Source organism: Antechinus flavipes, chromosome 1, assembly GCF_016432865.1.
Source record: "Antechinus flavipes isolate AdamAnt ecotype Samford, QLD, Australia chromosome 1, AdamAnt_v2, whole genome shotgun sequence".
In the NCBI taxonomy this organism is placed as follows: Eukaryota; Metazoa; Chordata; class Mammalia; order Dasyuromorphia; family Dasyuridae; genus Antechinus; species Antechinus flavipes.
Genome location: NC_067398.1, coordinates 703,539,511 through 703,556,871, shown reverse-complemented (window position 1 = coordinate 703,556,871; position 17,361 = coordinate 703,539,511). Strand labels below are relative to the sequence as shown.

At 38.6% G+C, this 17,361-nt stretch overlaps 1 protein-coding gene across 1 annotated transcript in view; it reads left to right on the top strand.

Annotated features, from left to right (window-relative positions):
- The window catches only part of KSR2 (kinase suppressor of ras 2), a 562,622-nt gene that overhangs the window by 80,903 nt on the left and 464,358 nt on the right, over positions 1 to 17,361 (top strand).

The following is a 17,361-nucleotide window of genomic DNA, read 5'->3' as shown; positions in this document are numbered from 1 at the left end:
TCTAGAATTCTTTTGACTTGGCTATTTTGGCTTCTAACATTCATCAATCCAAAGTCCTCCCCCCCCCGACTCTCTGTGTTCTATATTTTCCCTAAATTCTTAGATCTATCCTATATTCTCTCTTCCAACACTCCAAAATCTAACATTCTTTCCTGCACGCACATTCTGTATTCTGATCTCCCAGATTTCAGATCCCTTCCAGTTCTAAATTTTATCGATGGAGGAAAAATAAGAGCAAGGGAAGAGGCACTTATGTATTTCAATTTGCATGTGCAATCTCCTTCTCTCCCCCCGCTTCTCATTACTGAGAAAGAGTCACATGCATTGCTCTTTAAACTTTCTAATAAAATTTTCCTTTGGGCTGAGGCTGAACATGGAAAATCTTGCCCCTGGGGAGGTCTATTTATTTCACACCACCAGTGTCCTCCTTCTCCTGCAAGATCTGGGTGGCTGCAAATGGGAAATTGCAATGGAAACTTTTAGGCTGATTTCACCAATGTCTTTGCTGCCCCAGATGCTGAGGGCAGGATTTCAGTGCCACGTTTTGTTCCTTTACCTCTGAAAGTGATGCAGCTGCTTCCCTAAGCACCCAGCTGCTGGGCTGTGCTAATAATAACAAAAAAGAAGTCTGTTTTTCTTTACTGATTAACTGTCTCTGGTGCCTGGATTTTCCCTTTACTACACTGGTGCCCGAGGAGGCCACAGATGAACTCTCTCCTTCCCCAAGTCAGGGAAAGATGCTTCTTACGTCAGGGAGTGGTGGAAACAGGCCCAGGCTGGGAGTCAGGAGGCTAGCTTCTAATCCTGGCTCTGCCGCTAACTTGCTTGATGACCCTGGGGAAGTGGGTGTAGTGGAAAGAGTGTTAGATTTGTAGTCAGGAGACCTGGCTCTGAATCCCAGCTCTACCACTTAACCCGTGTGGTGGTGGGCAAATCATTTAACTTGTTAGAGAAAGTCTCAGCTTTCTCATCCATAAAATTAGATGACCTCGGAGTTTCTTCTTGCTCTGAATGTAGGAGCTTAAACCTCCTTGTGACTTAATTTCCCCAACCGATTGAGATAAAGCTGTAGTTGCCCATATGGCATAATCGATATGGCCGTATGGCAATAGTCAATTGACTTTCAGGAAGATGAGTCTCTTTCTGATTCCAGGCAGAAAGATTCATCTTCTTGAGTTCAAATCTAGCCACAGACACTAGAAATCTGTCATAATATGTCATAACCTGTCATAATGTCAGACACTTGGTAGTTTTGTGACACTGGATAAGTCATTTGACCCTGTTTGCCTCAATTTCCTCATCTGTAAAATGAGCTGGAACAGGAAATGGTAAATCAGTCCAGTATCTTAGCCAAGAAAACCCACAAAGGGGTCACGAAAAGTTGGATGTGACTGAAAAATGATGAAACTTAGGCTAAACACCACCAAAGGAACCTTTTGTTTAGATTTTGATGAGTGTAGGGAGCTGTCAACGCGAAATCCATCAGTGCAGATTGGTAACATGTTTGGAACTTAGTCTTTCAAGCTAATTGGGTACCCAAGAGGTTAAATGACTAGTCCATCCATAGTTTGGCAGCTACTCAGTGGCAAGACTTGAATCTTCCCAGCTTTCAGGATTACTCTCTTATCTACTAGTCCAAGCTTCCTTTCTAAGGAAACAATGGTGGTTGTATAGATACAATAAGAATAGTAGTAGTAGTTGTTGTTTTTTAGTCATGTTTGAGTCTGGGATTTTCTTAGCAAAAATACTGTATCATTTCTTTCTCTAGCCTAATTTACAGATAAGGAAATGTAGGCAAACAGGGTGAAGTAACTTGCCCAATGTCACACAATTACGAAGTGCCCGAGACTAGATTTGAACTCAGGAAGAGGAATATTTCTGAATACAGGCCCCAGCACTATGTCTCCCGTGCTACCTACCTGTTCCATGATGATGATAAACTTTAAAGAGAGATTTTCAACTTCCATCCCTATAGATCACTCCATGGTCCAGCCTCTCTAAATTGAGTAGAAAGAGATGATATCTTCTCACATCTTTTTTGGGGGGCTACATTATTTCACAGTATTTATTTTAATTGTTTTGTAGTTGATTAAATTGTGTTTTAAACTGTTCACACACATTCAGTTCACGGGGGCTCATGATTATCTAGGGAGAGAGTTATCATGAATTTCAATGTTCATGTTTTACACATAGGGAAACGGAGACTCAGAGAGACAGGTGACTCCTTTTCACAAGTCAGAATTGTGGAACTGGAAGGGACCTTAGAGGCCATTGAATACTGGTCTCTTTCACTTTCAGAAGAAAAAATTGAAACCCATAGAGTTGAAGGGAGTTGTTCAGGGTCCCCCATGGAAACGCTGGGATGTATGACTCTATGACTCTACATTCAATGCCCTTTCCATTTTTCCCCCCTTTTCATACTGCCTTGTCTGGGCTTTATGACCAACTTGGGAAATGTAGAAAGGAGATTAATGGGAATAGCTCACATTTACCTAATATCGTAAGATTTATAAGCCAATTTCCTCCTAATAACCTTGCAAGCCAGGTGTTCTACATGTTGTTAATTCTATTTTTACAAAGAAGGAAACAAAGCTCTAGAGAGCTTGCTTCTTTTACTCAAGGTCAACATAGCTAGATATTTCAAGGAGGCAAGATTTGAATCCAGTTCTTTCTGATTTAGTCCCCTAGCCATTATACCAATCTGCCTCTTTTGAGATAATTTTTTCAATTGTGCTTTGAAATGCTGAAGTATTACTTCAATGTCTTTTGGGGATTGACATGTTTTTTAAGTTTTTTGGGTAACTTTGGATGCCCCTATCCAGGGTGCTGAACCTGGCCTTGGCTCCCCAAACCTGCAGTTTAAACATGACTACTTGAATATGCAAACTCAACCATGAAATATCTTATCTGATGATCCTAGTTAAAAGTAGACTGGAGAAATCAGGCTGGGCATGCTGGGGTGCTGACACACAACCCCTCTTTGTATTTTGATTGGATTTCTAGCCCTTTACTGAAACTGTTGGGGGTATGTTAGTTGGTCAATCAGTAAACATTTATTAAGCACCTACTGTGTACTAGTCATTGTACTAAAATCTGGATATACAAAAAGATGCAAAGTAATGACAATAGCTAAACAATTATATCATGCAGACAGTCTTTATGTGGGAGACCCTAGCTTGGTCAGTCATTCCTTGGCTTTGTGGACAGGTCAGACACTGTATCTCTGGCGTGGATTTAGGGCAATAGGCATAGTAGTTGTGTGACCATAGGGAAGTCACTTAATGTGATAGATTCAGACCCCAGCTTTGCAATGTTTTAGATGGCTTGGACAACTCTTTTAAGATGTTTCTGTAGACCTCAGTTTCCTCATCTTTAAAATGAGATAATTGGATTAGATATATCTGGCATTCTTCCTAGCTTCCGATCTATGTTCCTATATGGTGTTAACTGCCCCAAACCTCAGTTTCCTCACTTGTACAGTGAGGATTACAGATTTGTATTACCCAGCCTGCAAGATTTTACATGGAAAAATGCTTTATAAATTTTAAAGTGCTATAGAAATGTTCTATTAATAAACATTTCTTCATATGTGATAAGGAGATTAGATTGAATGACCTCCAAACCTCCTCCTAGTCCTGACATCCCCTGTTCTAAGGCCCCTCCCAGCCCTGACATCTCCTGTTCTAAAGTTCCTTTAATCTCTGACATTCTCTAAGGTTCCTCCCAGCTCTGACATTCCCTATTCTAAAGCCCTTCCACCTCTGACATTCCCTGTTCTCAGGCTCCTCTAGTTCTGAAATTCTGTAATTATAGGGAGTTCATATTCAGTTTGATTCAATTTAACAACCCCTTTGGGAGAAATTGGTGGCAGCTGCTGTTCTAAGCAGGACAAGTGTGAACTTGGGGGTAATATTCATAACTGATCTTTTAGGAAGTTTAACAGAAGCTTCTTGTTGCTGCTGGCTTTGTTCCCTGCCCTTTCCCTGTTCTGTAACCCATCACTTTCTGTAGAGGCCCTTACTGTCACCCCAGATCCAGCACCACCCTGTTTCTAGCAGATCCCAATTCAGCCTGGACTGGAAGTGTGTTGGGGAAGGAGCCCTAGCCCAGGAGTCAGCCACTATGAGTTCCTAAGTGAACTCTCTATTGTCTAGTTTCCTTTTCTGAAAAATTGAGGACTTTGGCTTAGACAACCTCGGAGATCTCTTCTGGTTCTGAATCTGTGATTGCAAGTGCAAAGACTAAGGGGACCCATTGAAATGAACCCTTTAAAAAGAAGAAGCAAGGAACTACCAAGATCATGTTTCAATACAGCAAACCCCCCAAGGAAAGTAGAGACATGATAGAATTTTGACTATAAGGCTAAATATCATCAAAATTAAAATCATTTCATGTGAAACTTTAGTCTTTTGAATCATAAGGTAAAAATCCTTTTTAATGTGCTGGGAGAGAGGACATGTCCTCCTTTTACTAAACATCTGGGAGCCTAAGTTTGAAACAAGCAGCGCAGGGTCCCCTGGGGCCGCCCCTAAGCCTGGCCTGGCCAAACTCCAGCCTAAAAATAGCTGAAATGGTGAGGTCTGATCCAAATATAATGTCAAGGGGCCACCAGTGCTTGGTGTCCCCAGGATCTTCATCACGATGGTTTCATTAAGCCAGAAGGGACCTTAGAGATTGTGAGATAGGGAGGGGGTTTAGAACAGGGAATGTGGGAGCTGAGGGTGTCTTAGAACAGGGAATGTCAGGCTTAGAAAAAGCCTTAGAATAAACAATATCAGATCTGGGAGGAAACTTAGAATAGGGAATGTCAGGGTAGACAAGGGTCTTAGAACAGGGGATGTCAGAGCTGGGAGCGGGGTTTAGAACAGGGAATGTGAGAGCTGAGGGTATTTTAGAATGGGGAATGTCAGGCTTGGGAAAGGCCTTAGAATAAAGATCTGAGAGGAAACTTAAAATGGGACATATCAGGGCTGGGAAGAGCCTTAGAACACAGTTGCACCTCCTATGTAGGTCTCAGTTTCCACCGCTGTAAAAGGAAACTAGCAGGACTGGATGGTGTGCCCCATTCCCTCCACCTTCCTTCCTCTCAATCATATACTTTTGTACTAGTTCTTTTGGGCAGTGGGGTTGGGGATACATGAATACAGCTGCCCCCACATGGTTCTTTGGTATCTTTGGTTGCTCAAGGAAACAAGCAAAGACAATTGGATGGATACCAAGATCCTTGTTCTCAAGCCCATATATTGTTGGTGTGTGAGTATTGGGGAGCGAAAAGGTGTGTAGAAAAGGGCTAACCAAGCTCATGTTGTCAGCAACTTTCCTGTGCAAATGGCAAGACTGTGTCTACCCCTGAAGAGACAGAAAAAAGGAAGAAAGAAAAGGAGAGTCCCTGAGACAGAGGAGAAGTGATATGGATGGGGAGGGGAATATTTTAATGGACAAAGGGAGGTAGGCAGTCAAAAGCTCTTGAATATAAGCATGTATTAAGTTCCGACTGTGTCTTATATTAACTCATTTGATTCTCATAACAACCTCCTGGGAGGTAAGTATGATTATCACCTTCATTTTACAGTTGGGGGAACCGAGGTAAACAGAAATTATGTGATTTGCCTAAAGTCACACAGCTAGTAAGTATATTCAGCTAGATTTGAACTCAACTCCTGGCCTAGCACTCCATTTATTTTAATGAATCTCAGACTTTTTTTTTCTTTAGGAAGAGGGGCACTCTCCTAATCTCTTCAGAGTCTTCACATATTGCAGCATTCTATAATACCATTTTCTTGAGTTCCTTCCCAGATTATTTTCCAGTATATTTTTCCATTTCATTCTAGGGCCTGGGCTATTTAGGCATCTGAGATTGTGGAGTTCCTCCCCCTGACTACTTCTATCTAATTTTCAATATTGTTAAGTAATAGAGCTTCAGAAATTTTCCTTCCATGAGACTTTCTTTTGGGCTAATAATAGCTTACACTGTTCAGGCTTTCCCACTTCAGATATTTCTCTGAAATTGTCCTTCCCTCAGTTCAAACACATCCTCCCTCTTGGGGGGATCTTGGGGACAAGCTGGGCCAAAATGGGCCAGGGCTTCTCCTCATACCAAATCTGGTGGCCTCTTTCTTTCTTTAGTGATTTCTCTTTAGAGATGAAGAGACTTTATAATTTTTTCTAGTCAGACTTCTGCATTTTATATAAAACTAGGTTGAAATCTACACTAGGGAAGTGACTTGTATAAAATCCCACGTCTATCTCAAACCTCTTCCCCATCTTACAGAAGAGAAAACTGAAGTCAAAAAAAGAGAAAGTGACTTGTAGAAGATCTCTAAGTAGTAAGTGTTTAAGGTTTGGGGGCCATTTTTATTTTTTTAAGTTTTTTTTAAAATTAAAATTTAAAATTAATAATAGATTTTTATTTTTCAAAATACAAGCAAAGATAGTTTTCAACATTCACCCTTTCAAAACCAAATTTTTCTCCCTCCCTTCTCCCTACCCTCCTCCCCTAGACAGCAAAGTAATCCAATACATCTTAAACACGTGCAATTATTCTATACATATTTCTATATTTATCATGTGGCATTAAAAAAAAAGATCAAAAAGGAAAAAAAAATGAGAAAGAAAAAATCAAGCAAACAACAAAAAGGTGAAAATACTTTGTTGTGATCCACATTCAGTCCCCATAGAACTCTCTCTGGATGCAGATGGCTCTCTCCATCACAAGTCTATTGGAATTGGCCTGAATCATTGCGTTGTTGAAAAGAGGGGGGCATTTTTAAAATGAGGGTAACAGAAAGAAATATTGGGTTTCAGGGCAGTGGACTGGTGTTAGACTAGGAGATATAATACTGACCTATTAGCAAATAGAGACTTAGTCATTAGAGAGCTGGTTTTGGAATTGTATTCAACTTTGCCTGTGTTATACATTGCTTATGTGATACTGGGAAAACTACTTAATCCAGTGGGAGCAACTTTCTAAGTCTAAGTTTTTAATTTTTTTTAAATTTGAAAACAACCAAGGGCAAGTGAGTTACTCAGCATCATACAGCTTAATAAGTGTCTGAGGCTGGATTTGAATTCATGTCCTTATTCTAGGACTGGTGCTCTATCTACTGTACCACTTAACTATCCCTTACCTTTAAATGTTATGAAATTAGTTTATTAATTGTAACCACACTAGATGTTAGTCTTTGAGGTTTAGGATGGGGTGGATTGGGGCTAGACTTGTGCTCTGGGTGGGGGCCTGAGTTTGGGAGCAAGGGAGGAAATGAGGTATGTATAAAGTCGGGGTTCTTTCTTTCTTTGGCTATAAGCACTCTATAGGTAACTGGGATCTGTTGCTTGATAATTGCTGATGCCATCAAAGATAAAGGCACAGAGAAATGGGCAGATAGAATGGAACACTGTGCAGCGCCTGAAACTAAGCTTCCTTAGTAGAGGGGTATCCTCACCAAGAGCTCTTCTGCATTAGGGAAATAACAGGTAAATTTTATTTATTTATTTGTCCAAAATTGTACCCTAGACTAGCATTTAAAAAGCTCTCTAACATTTGTGGAACACTTAACCAGCATTTGAGTCTCACAACTATTCTGTGAAATAGGTACTAGGCATTCTTTTTCCCATTTTATAGGTGAGGAAACTGAGGACTCAGTACATTAAACCACTTACCCAGAATTACAAAGCTGGTAAATTTTAGAAGTGGAATTTGAACCCAGGGACAAATACAGTTCTTGTTACACTTCCAACTTGCTGCCATTCTGTGATCTGCGTGGGCGTCCAGGATTGTCTTATGGTCCAGATGGTGAGCCAGTGATCTTTCCACTGTGCACAACCTGTATTTGAGATGGTTTCAGGCAGGGATCCTCAAACTTTTTAAATAGTTCACTGTCCCTCAGACTGTTGGAGGGCTGAACTATAGTAAAACTAAAAACTTTGTTTTGTGGGCCTTTAAATAAAGAAACTTCATAGTCCTGGGTGAGGGGAATAAACATCCTTAGGTGCTGCATTTGGCCCGGGGGCTGTAGTTTGAGAACCCCTGGACTTTCAGGATACTTTCAGGTGGAGCTTCTCCACTATGGGGAAGAGGAAATGGAGTTGTGACTCAAAGAGAATGTGAACTTCCAATAGCCAAAGATTCAGGTTGAAAAGGACATTTAATCAGATGCCTCAATTGTACAGATGCAGCTGTAGGTGCAGAACTGGGAAATGACTTTTCTAAGGTCACACAGATAGTAAGACACAGATAGGATTTGAATCCAAGTCAAAATACTCTATTTTTTCCTACTATCTTATTTTGATCTGGTTAGATGCTAAGGTTTATTCAGTTAATGTGTGTCAACTTTTTTAGCTTCTTTGGCTTCCTACAAGTCTTCACTAAAATTCCCTATTCTGCAAATGTCTTTCCCATTTCTCTTTGATGTTAGAAGTTTAGAGATCTCTCTAAAATCACCTTCACCAGAGCCTTTATCTCTCTTGTTGGTACAGAAATTATTTACACGTTGTCTCTCTCAAATAGATTATGAGCTTGGTAAGGTCAGGGACTTGTTTATTGTTTTTCTTTTTATTCCCATACATTAGCACAGTGCCCAGTTTAATAAATTCTTATCCTATCGCTTAGTAGTCATCCTACCTCTATTGCTCAGCAGCTGAAAATGGGAGATAGTAATACTGATGTACTTATCTTACGAGATTGCTTGGAAATTGTTTATATGATTGTTTTATGATTATTATTAGATATGTATCTATATAATAATATATAATACATTTAATAATATGATTATTATTCGAACAAGATAAATAACGATAATATCTGACATTTTGGATTTTCAAACTTTTCTTTTTTGTCATGAGTGTTATAATTTGGTTCTTTCAGATGATCTTCCAGGTGAGGTGATTACTATAGCATAGACCTGATTCACTCCCATTTTTCAAAAGAGGAAATGGAGACTGGGAGAGGCCAATTGACTTGTCCATCCTTCCATATAGAGCAAGTATCAGAAATAGAATTTGAGCTCAGGGTGTTTGGGCTGATGAGTAGCAGTTTTGCAGCATGAGGTAATGGATTAGACCGATCTGGGGTTTGTCCTCTGTCCTCATTTTCCATTTTGAAAATGCACTTATTCTGCCAAAGTCAAAAGTGATTGAGAGGCTGATAGGTGAAGCAGTTGGCGTACTGTGGTAGAATACTCTCATGGGATGCCTCATTACATATATGGATTCAGCCATTTCATTTCAATGATTTCACTTGTGTCCTACTTTTTGTTCCCCCTTCTGGAGTTTTCTTGGCAAAGATACTGGAGTGGTTTGCCGTTTCTTTCTTCAGCTCCTCTTACAGACATGAGGAAACTGAGGCAAATAGAGGGAAATGATCTGCTCAGGGTCATACAGCTAATTAGTGTCTGAGTCTGGATTTGAACTTAAGGAGATGCACTCTTTGAACTATGGAGTTAGCTAGTTGCCCAGATGCAGCCATACCCTGGATCTGTTATCCCCAGAAATGTAATGCATCAATTGTCTTGTATAAAATCACATGCTTTATATTCCATCCTTTCCTTCGGTGTCTTGGTGTACATTGTTTCCTATGAGTTAAATGTACTCCCTCTTCATCTATTCTAGTCTCTTCATTCCTTCAAGGCTCATTTCAGGTATTATATCTTTTATGGAGAACTTTTCTTCCCTGCTTCCCTCTCTCAACTGTTTATTTTCTACCTTTTCACATGATCTTATTTTTACTTTTATGTGTTCATGTACTCTTCTCCCCCTTCCCCTAATTCCTATAAGGTAAATTCTCTGAGGATGGGGGGCTTTATTTTTGTTTTTATCTAGCAATTAACACAGTGTTTTGCATATTGTTGGAATTTAATAAATGTTTGTTGAATTTTGAATCATCAGCCTTTACCCTGGAAATAGTGCCCCTTTGTGGTATAAAAAGATAAAAGGATAAAAATATCAACTCATTAATTTAGCACTTTACAGTTTAGAAATCACTTTTCTCACAACAATCTTACAAAGTAGGCCATGCATGTTTTACTGTTCCCATTTTCAGAGTAAGAAAACTGAGACTCCTAACTGTGAGAGAGTAGGGGCTTGTCCAACAAGGACACACAACTAGTATATGGGTGAGCTGGGGCTAGAACTCAGATCTTCTAAATTCAATGCTTTCTTGTTTTTTATTTGTAAGTCAACAAGCATTCCTTGTTCTTTATTCCCAATTTATCCAGTGTCTGTTTTGTTTGTTTGTTTTTGCCAGTATGTCAGAGTGTAGAGCGGCATATTCTGCCCAGCTCAGGGTTGGGATTTTAGAACTTGGAAGAAATCACTCTTTCCTTTTAGGATTTTGTACCCTCATGCAGCTGCTGTGTGGTACAGTAGGGAAAAAACCCTCTAAACTTGTAAAACCTTTAACATATTTTATTGATATTTATTTTTTTTTCATTGAATTAATTTCTAGCCAATCTAGTGTGAGCCCTCCCTGGTATAATGAGCATTCTCTCCTACCTCAATTTTCAGAACTAGGTCAACTATAGCACAAAATCAAGCAACATTTATTAAGCATCAACTAAGGCTGAACATTGGGGATAGAAAAAGAGGCAAAAGAGTTCCTGTCTTTAAGGAACTTGCAATCTAATAGGGGAGACATTGTGCAAACACATAAACACACAGAGAAAGCAAGTTATATATATATATGATGAAAAGAAAATAATTAACAAAGGGGAAGACCCTAAAATTAAGAGGGGTTGAGGAAGACTTCCTTTAAGTACTTTTAGTTGGTTCTTAAAGGAGGTCGGGGAAATCTATAGGTGGAACTGAGGAGGAAAACCATTCCGGGCATGAGGTTGGGAGACAACCAGGAAAAATTGCCTAGAGAGGAGAGAAGAAGGGTCTTGTTTGTGGAATAGTCAGAAGACTGCTGTCACTGGATTCAAGATTATATATCATATTTCTACCATGTTTAACATATATTGGATTATTTGCCATCTAGGGGAGGAAGTGGGGGAAGAGAGGGAAAATTGGGACACAAGGTTTTGCAAGGGCTAATGTTGAAGAATTGTCCATGCATATGTTTTGAAAAATAAAAAGCTTTAATAAAGGAAAAAAAGATTATATATTGTAGAATAGGGTGTAAGAAGACTGGAAAAGTAGGAGGGGGCTAGGTTCTGAAGGACTCTGAAGACAAACAACATTTTGTATTTGATGCGGAAGTTGTCAGGGAGCCAATGGAGTTTACTGAGAAGGGGGTGACATGATGGGTTTAGGAAAATCACTTTAATAGTTAAAAGGAGAATGGATAGGAGTGGAGAGAAACTTAAGGGAGGCAGATCCACCATCAGGCTAATACAGTAGTCGTAATGTGAAGTGATGAAGGTCTATACCTGAGTGAGGGCAGTGTCAGAAGAGAAAGGGAGCAATACTCAAGAGATGCTTGAGATTTTTTTTTTTTTACTTTTAAAAATGTTTTCTTTTTTCTGTCTATAAATGTATTTTTTATACTTTTTTGGATTTCTTTATGAATGATGTTGGGGAGATACTGCAAATTTCAGATCAATAGGAGTTGGCAACAACTTTGATCTGGGAGATGAGAGATAGTGAGAAATCCAGGATGATTCTTAGATTGGGAGCCTGGGGCCTGGGAGGGTAGTGTTGCCCTCAGTAGTCATGGAGAATGTAGAAAGTGGAAGGTTTAGGGGGAAAGATAAGAAGTTTATTGAGTTTAAGACATCTACTACACATTGAGTTTAAGAAGTCTAATAGAAAGTTGGAGAGGAGAGATTGGAAGATGGAAGAGAGATTGGGTCAAGAGAGGTCATTTGAGAATCATTAGCATAGACTGGTAATTACATCTTTGAGAGTTCATCAAATGAAGTGATATAAAAAGAGAAGGAAAGAAAGACTTAGGATGAAACCCTGAGAGATCTCTATAATTATACCTTATTTAGAGGCTATGATCAGGAGGAGAATCCAGCAAAGGAGACAGAGAAGGCATGGTCAGAGAGATGGGAAGAGAACTAGGAGAGAGAGAGAGACTACTGTCCCAAAAAGCTAGAAAGTATGAAGAAGGATAGAATGATTAACAGCATTAAGGACCAGAGAGAGGTCAAGGAGAAAGAGAATTGAGAAAAGGTCACTGAGTTTGACACCTAAGACCATCGATAACTTTGGAGAGAGCAGTTTTGGTGGAATGATACTGTTGAAAGTCAGATTAAAAGGGGTTAAGAAGAGAGGGAGACGAGAAAAAGTGGAGGTTCACATTGTTGATGGTCCTTTTGAGCAACCATATCCAATATCCTCTCCTTTCTCTCTGCCCAGGAAATTCTCCCTTCTGTGAATAAGACTGGGCTGTAGGATTTGGGAACTTAGGGCTACTAGAGAGGAATGCCTCAAGAATTTGTGTTCAACAGGAGGGTGATTTTAGAAAGGCCTGAAGAGACTTAGATGAACTGATGCTAAATGAAATGAGCAGAACCAGGAGAGCCTTGTATATGATGACATCAATATAAATGACGATCAATTCTGATGAACATGACTCTTTCCAACAATGAGATGATTGATGCCAGTTCCAATGATCTTGTGACGAAGGGAGCCATCTACACCTAGAGAGAGGACGGAGTGTGGATCACAACATAGCATTTTCACTCTTTTTTGTTATTGTTTACTTGCATTTTGTTTTCTTTCTTTCTTTCTTTCTTTCTTTCTTTCTTTCTTTTTTATCTGATTTCTCTTGTGCAGCAAGAGAATTTTATAAAATGTTTATATGTATTGGAGTTTACATATATTTTAACATGTTTAACAAATATTGAATTGCTTGCCATCTGGGGAGGAAGTAGGGGAAAGGAGGAGAAAATCTGAAACACAAGGCTATGCAAGGGTCAATGTTATCAAATTATCTGTGCATATCTTTTGAAAATAAAAAGCTTTATTGAAAATAAAACAAAAAGAATTTGTGATCAATCCCAAAGCATTTATTAAATGCCTGCTAGATACTAGGTGCTATGGGAGGACCTGGGGATAAACCCCATAAAACCAAACAGTTCATGGCAAGGAATTTTTCTTTTTATATCAAATTTATATTTGAAATTTCCATTCATGGCTCCCGGTTGCTTTTGCCCTTTGTGGTCAAGGAGACCAAGTCTAATCCTATCCCTCTTTTATGTCAGTCCCTTAAATAGTTGTAGATAGCTATAATGATACCTTGAGTTTTCGATTCTCCAAGAAAAAAATTCTCCTGATTCCCATTTTATTTTATGATTTTATTTCAAACAAAATTTCCCCAATTTTGCCTTACTGGAGGTGGTTTAGTGTGAATTAGTGAATACATCATCATGTGGAATATTAAAAAAATAAGATTCACTTTATTGCTTTCAAATGCACTCTCTGACTTAGGGGCTCCCTATGACTTTAAGCTCACATGCGTCACGATCAATCCCAGGAGCCTCATCTCCTGAGAAGATTAATATCTCTTTTTGGCTTATTGCCCCCAACACAGGTTACTCCAGGAAAGTCTAATATACTCAAAATATTGTTCCTATTCAGAGTAACTCGAATATGGGTAAAAGAGGTCTCTTATTCTCCTGAAAACATTCAAGGTAATATTTATGAAGCTCACACCACACACACATGGTTTCTCTACTCTTCCACTGGCTAAGTATTGGATATGGAACTAATCTGCTAGCTTTACATTCTGATTAGAAGCCTATGGATGACCGCCTTTCTCCAAGGACTATATTATATCAAGAAAAGCCCTTTTCTCTCTCTAGAAGGTTTGGTTCCTGAACTCTTAAATTTGGAAACTCTTGAATTTGGGATATTCAAGAAGTATTACCCAAGTGTTTCAATTTCTTTATCTAGAAAGCTAGGTTTTGGGGTCACACTGGCTAGTAATCCACCCCATCCCCTTTCCCCGTGCTTCTACACAGGAATTTTGAGTTCATGAATGGCAGAATATATATTCATATGCTCATCATTGCCAGGTGTTTCTGTAGAAAAGCTATCATTACTCCAGCTGTTGCCATCTCTTGGGCCAGGGAAGTCCATTTTGAGATCTCCAATCTCTAACTTGTGCTCAAAAGAAGAAAATAAAAAGATAAAAACATCCAGGAACTCAAGAGCTAGGGAATTCTCCTCTTGGGCCATCTGGTCACTTATACCCACCCTGAAAAGTGACTGTATTGCCACTGATTCCTCTCCTCTCTCCCTAAATACAGATCCATTTTCTTGCATTTTAGTCTATCTTCAGAAAGCTTAGGTGATAGAACAGTGTGTCAGCAAGGAAAGGAGTAGTTCTGATTTTAGTCTTCACAAATGGTTTATCTTGAGTTCTCTATGTTGTGTTATTGAGCATCTGCTCATACTTGAGGAAAGCTCTCTCGGATGCTTTCAAAGAAGGGGAAACCCTTTATAATCTAATTAGTTTGTCTCCTTAAATAAGGACTGAGAGTGACTTTTAAAAAAATCTCCATGTGTTATCAAGATGTTTTGGGCATTAATTCTCATTTCTATAGTGATGTTAAAATTTGTGAAACTTCCCAGAAGGCATAGTGGTTGCATATAGAATAAAGCAAAAAGGACTTTGCTTCAAATCCTACCCTGTCCCCTTACTTACTGTGTGTCCATAGGCAAATGCTTATGCAATTCTTTGGTATTTCCTATTAGATGATAGAAAAGTGACAGTCTGTACTGATGGACAGATTCCCACAATGGTGACATCATGGAACCATGAAATAGTAATGACCTTGTAAGGTGGGAAGTGTGATTATTATCCCCATTTTATAGATTATATATATATATATATATATATATATATATATGTGTGTGTGTGTGTGTGTGTGTGTGTGTGTGTGTGTGTGTGTGTGTGTGTGTGACTTGTCCACAATCTTAAGGAATTTGATTAGTACCCCCTCCCCTGACTCCCAGTTTCTGAGAGTTCTATGCACTGTACATCTTGCCTTTCTTTTTAAAAAACCGAGTCAGCTAGGTGGCTCAGTGGCCCTGAAGTCAGACTGAGTTCAAATCTGACCTCAGATACTTAACGCTTCCTAGTTGTGTGACCCTGGGAAAGTCACTTAACCCCAATTGCTTCAAAAAAACAACAACAAAGAAATATAATCCCATAATTTCTACAACACATGATCAAACATTATTTTATTGTATTATTTTTTATTATTACATTTTTATTAAAGCTTTTTATTTTCAAAACATGCATAGATAATTTTTCAACATTGACCATGTATTTCAAATTTTCTCCTCTTTCCTCCCACCTCCTCTCCTAGATGGCAAGTTATCCAACATATGTTAAACATGGTAAAAACATAAGTTAAGTCCAATATAGGCACACATGTTTATACGATTATCTTGCTGCACAAGAAAAATCAAATGAAAAAAAAGAAAAAGAAAATAAAATGCAAGCAAACAACAAAAAGAGTGAAAATGGTATGTTGTGATCCAGACTCAATTCCCACAGTTCTCTTTCTGGGTGTCTCTCTCTTCATCACAACATTTTAGAACTGACTTCAGTCATCTCACTGTTGAAAAGAACCACATCCATTAGAATTGATCATTGTGTAATCTTGTTGTTGCTGTGTCCACTAATCTCCTAGTTCTGCTTATTTCACTTTACATCAGTTCATGTAAGTCTCCTCAGGCCTCTCTAAAATCATCCTCCTGATCGTTTCTTATAGAACAATAATATTCCATAACATTCATATCCTATAGCTTATTCAACCATTCTCCAACTGATGGGCATCCACTCAGTTTCCAATTTCTTGCCACTACAAAAGGCTTCCACAAATGTTTTTGCATACAAACATTTATTTTTAAATCAATTTTATTTTTAGTTTCAAATTCTAACCCTCCTTTCTCACCCTCTTTTCCACCAAGAAAGAAAGAAAAGCAAATTCCGTTATAAATATATACAGACAAGCAAAACAATTTCCCCATTAGCCATATCCAACAAAACAAAACAAAGCAAAAAACCTCCTTGATATACCCATTGAGTCTTTCACTTGGAAGCAGATAGCATGTTTCACCTTCAGTCCTCTGGAACTGTGGTTAGTCATTCTTCCAGAGTTGTTTGTCTTATCATATTATTATTGTGTAAATTGTTCTGGTTTTACTCACTTAACTTTGCCTCAGTTTATACAAATCTCCTTATGCTTCTCTGAAACCATTCTTTTCATCATTTCAACCATTCTAGGGCAGGCAATCATCTCATACCTAGATTACTGAAATACTCTGCTGGGGAGTCTGCTTTTCTCAAGTCTCTGCCGATTCCAATCTATCCTCTATTTGGTGATCAAAGTGATTTTCCTAAAGGGCACATCCCATCATATTACTCCTTTTTCAATAAACTCCAGTGGCTCTCTATCACTTCCAGAAGCAAATACAAAAATCTGTATTTGGCATTCAAAGCCTTTGATAACCTAGCTCTCTCCCATTTTTTTATACAGCTTACACCTTATTTCCCAACAAATACTCTTTGGGCCAGTGATGTTGGCTTCCTTGCTATTCCATGAACAAGGTACTCCATCTTTCAACTCCAAGCATTTTCTCTGGCTGTCTTCCATCCCTGGAAAGCTTTCCACCCTCAACTCCACCTACTGGCTTTCCTGGTTTCTTCTAAATCCCAACTAAAAACTCCTTTATTCCTTCCTATAAGAAGCCTTTCCCAACTCCTCTTAATTCTAGTGTTTTCTTTCTGCTAATTACTTCCTTTTTATCTTGTGTAATACAGTTTGTATATATATAATTTTTGCTTTTTTGTTCATTCTATTAGATTGTGAGCTCCTTGAGAGCAAGTGCTGTCTTCTCTCTCTTTTTATATGCCTCACACTTAATACAGATCAATGCACATAGTAGGTATTTAATGAATGTTTCTTGATTGATTATAATTTCTTACAGAACACTATTTGAGCATAATTCATTCAACCATTCCCCAATTGATGAGTACTGCCCCAGTCTCCGATTCTTTTTTTTTTTTTATTTTTAATTTTTAATTGTAGCTTTTTATTTACAAGATATATACATGGGTACTTTTTCAGTATTGGCAATTGCCAAACTTTTTGTTCCAACTTTTCCCTTCCTTCCCTCCACCCCCTCCCCTAGATGGCAGGTTGACCAATAACATGTTAAACATGTTAAACATGTTAAAGTATAAATTAAATACAAAATAAGTATACATGTCCAAAGAGCTATTTTGCTGTACAAAAGGAATCGGCCAGTCTCCAATTCTTTGCTACCATGATATACGCTGCTAGAAATATTTTTGTATATCTGAGCCCTTTTCCTCTTTGATCTCTTTGGGGAATAAGACTAATAGCAGTATTTCTGGGACCAAATATTGATTAAGTATTAACCCTGGGAATGTTCTGTGATCTA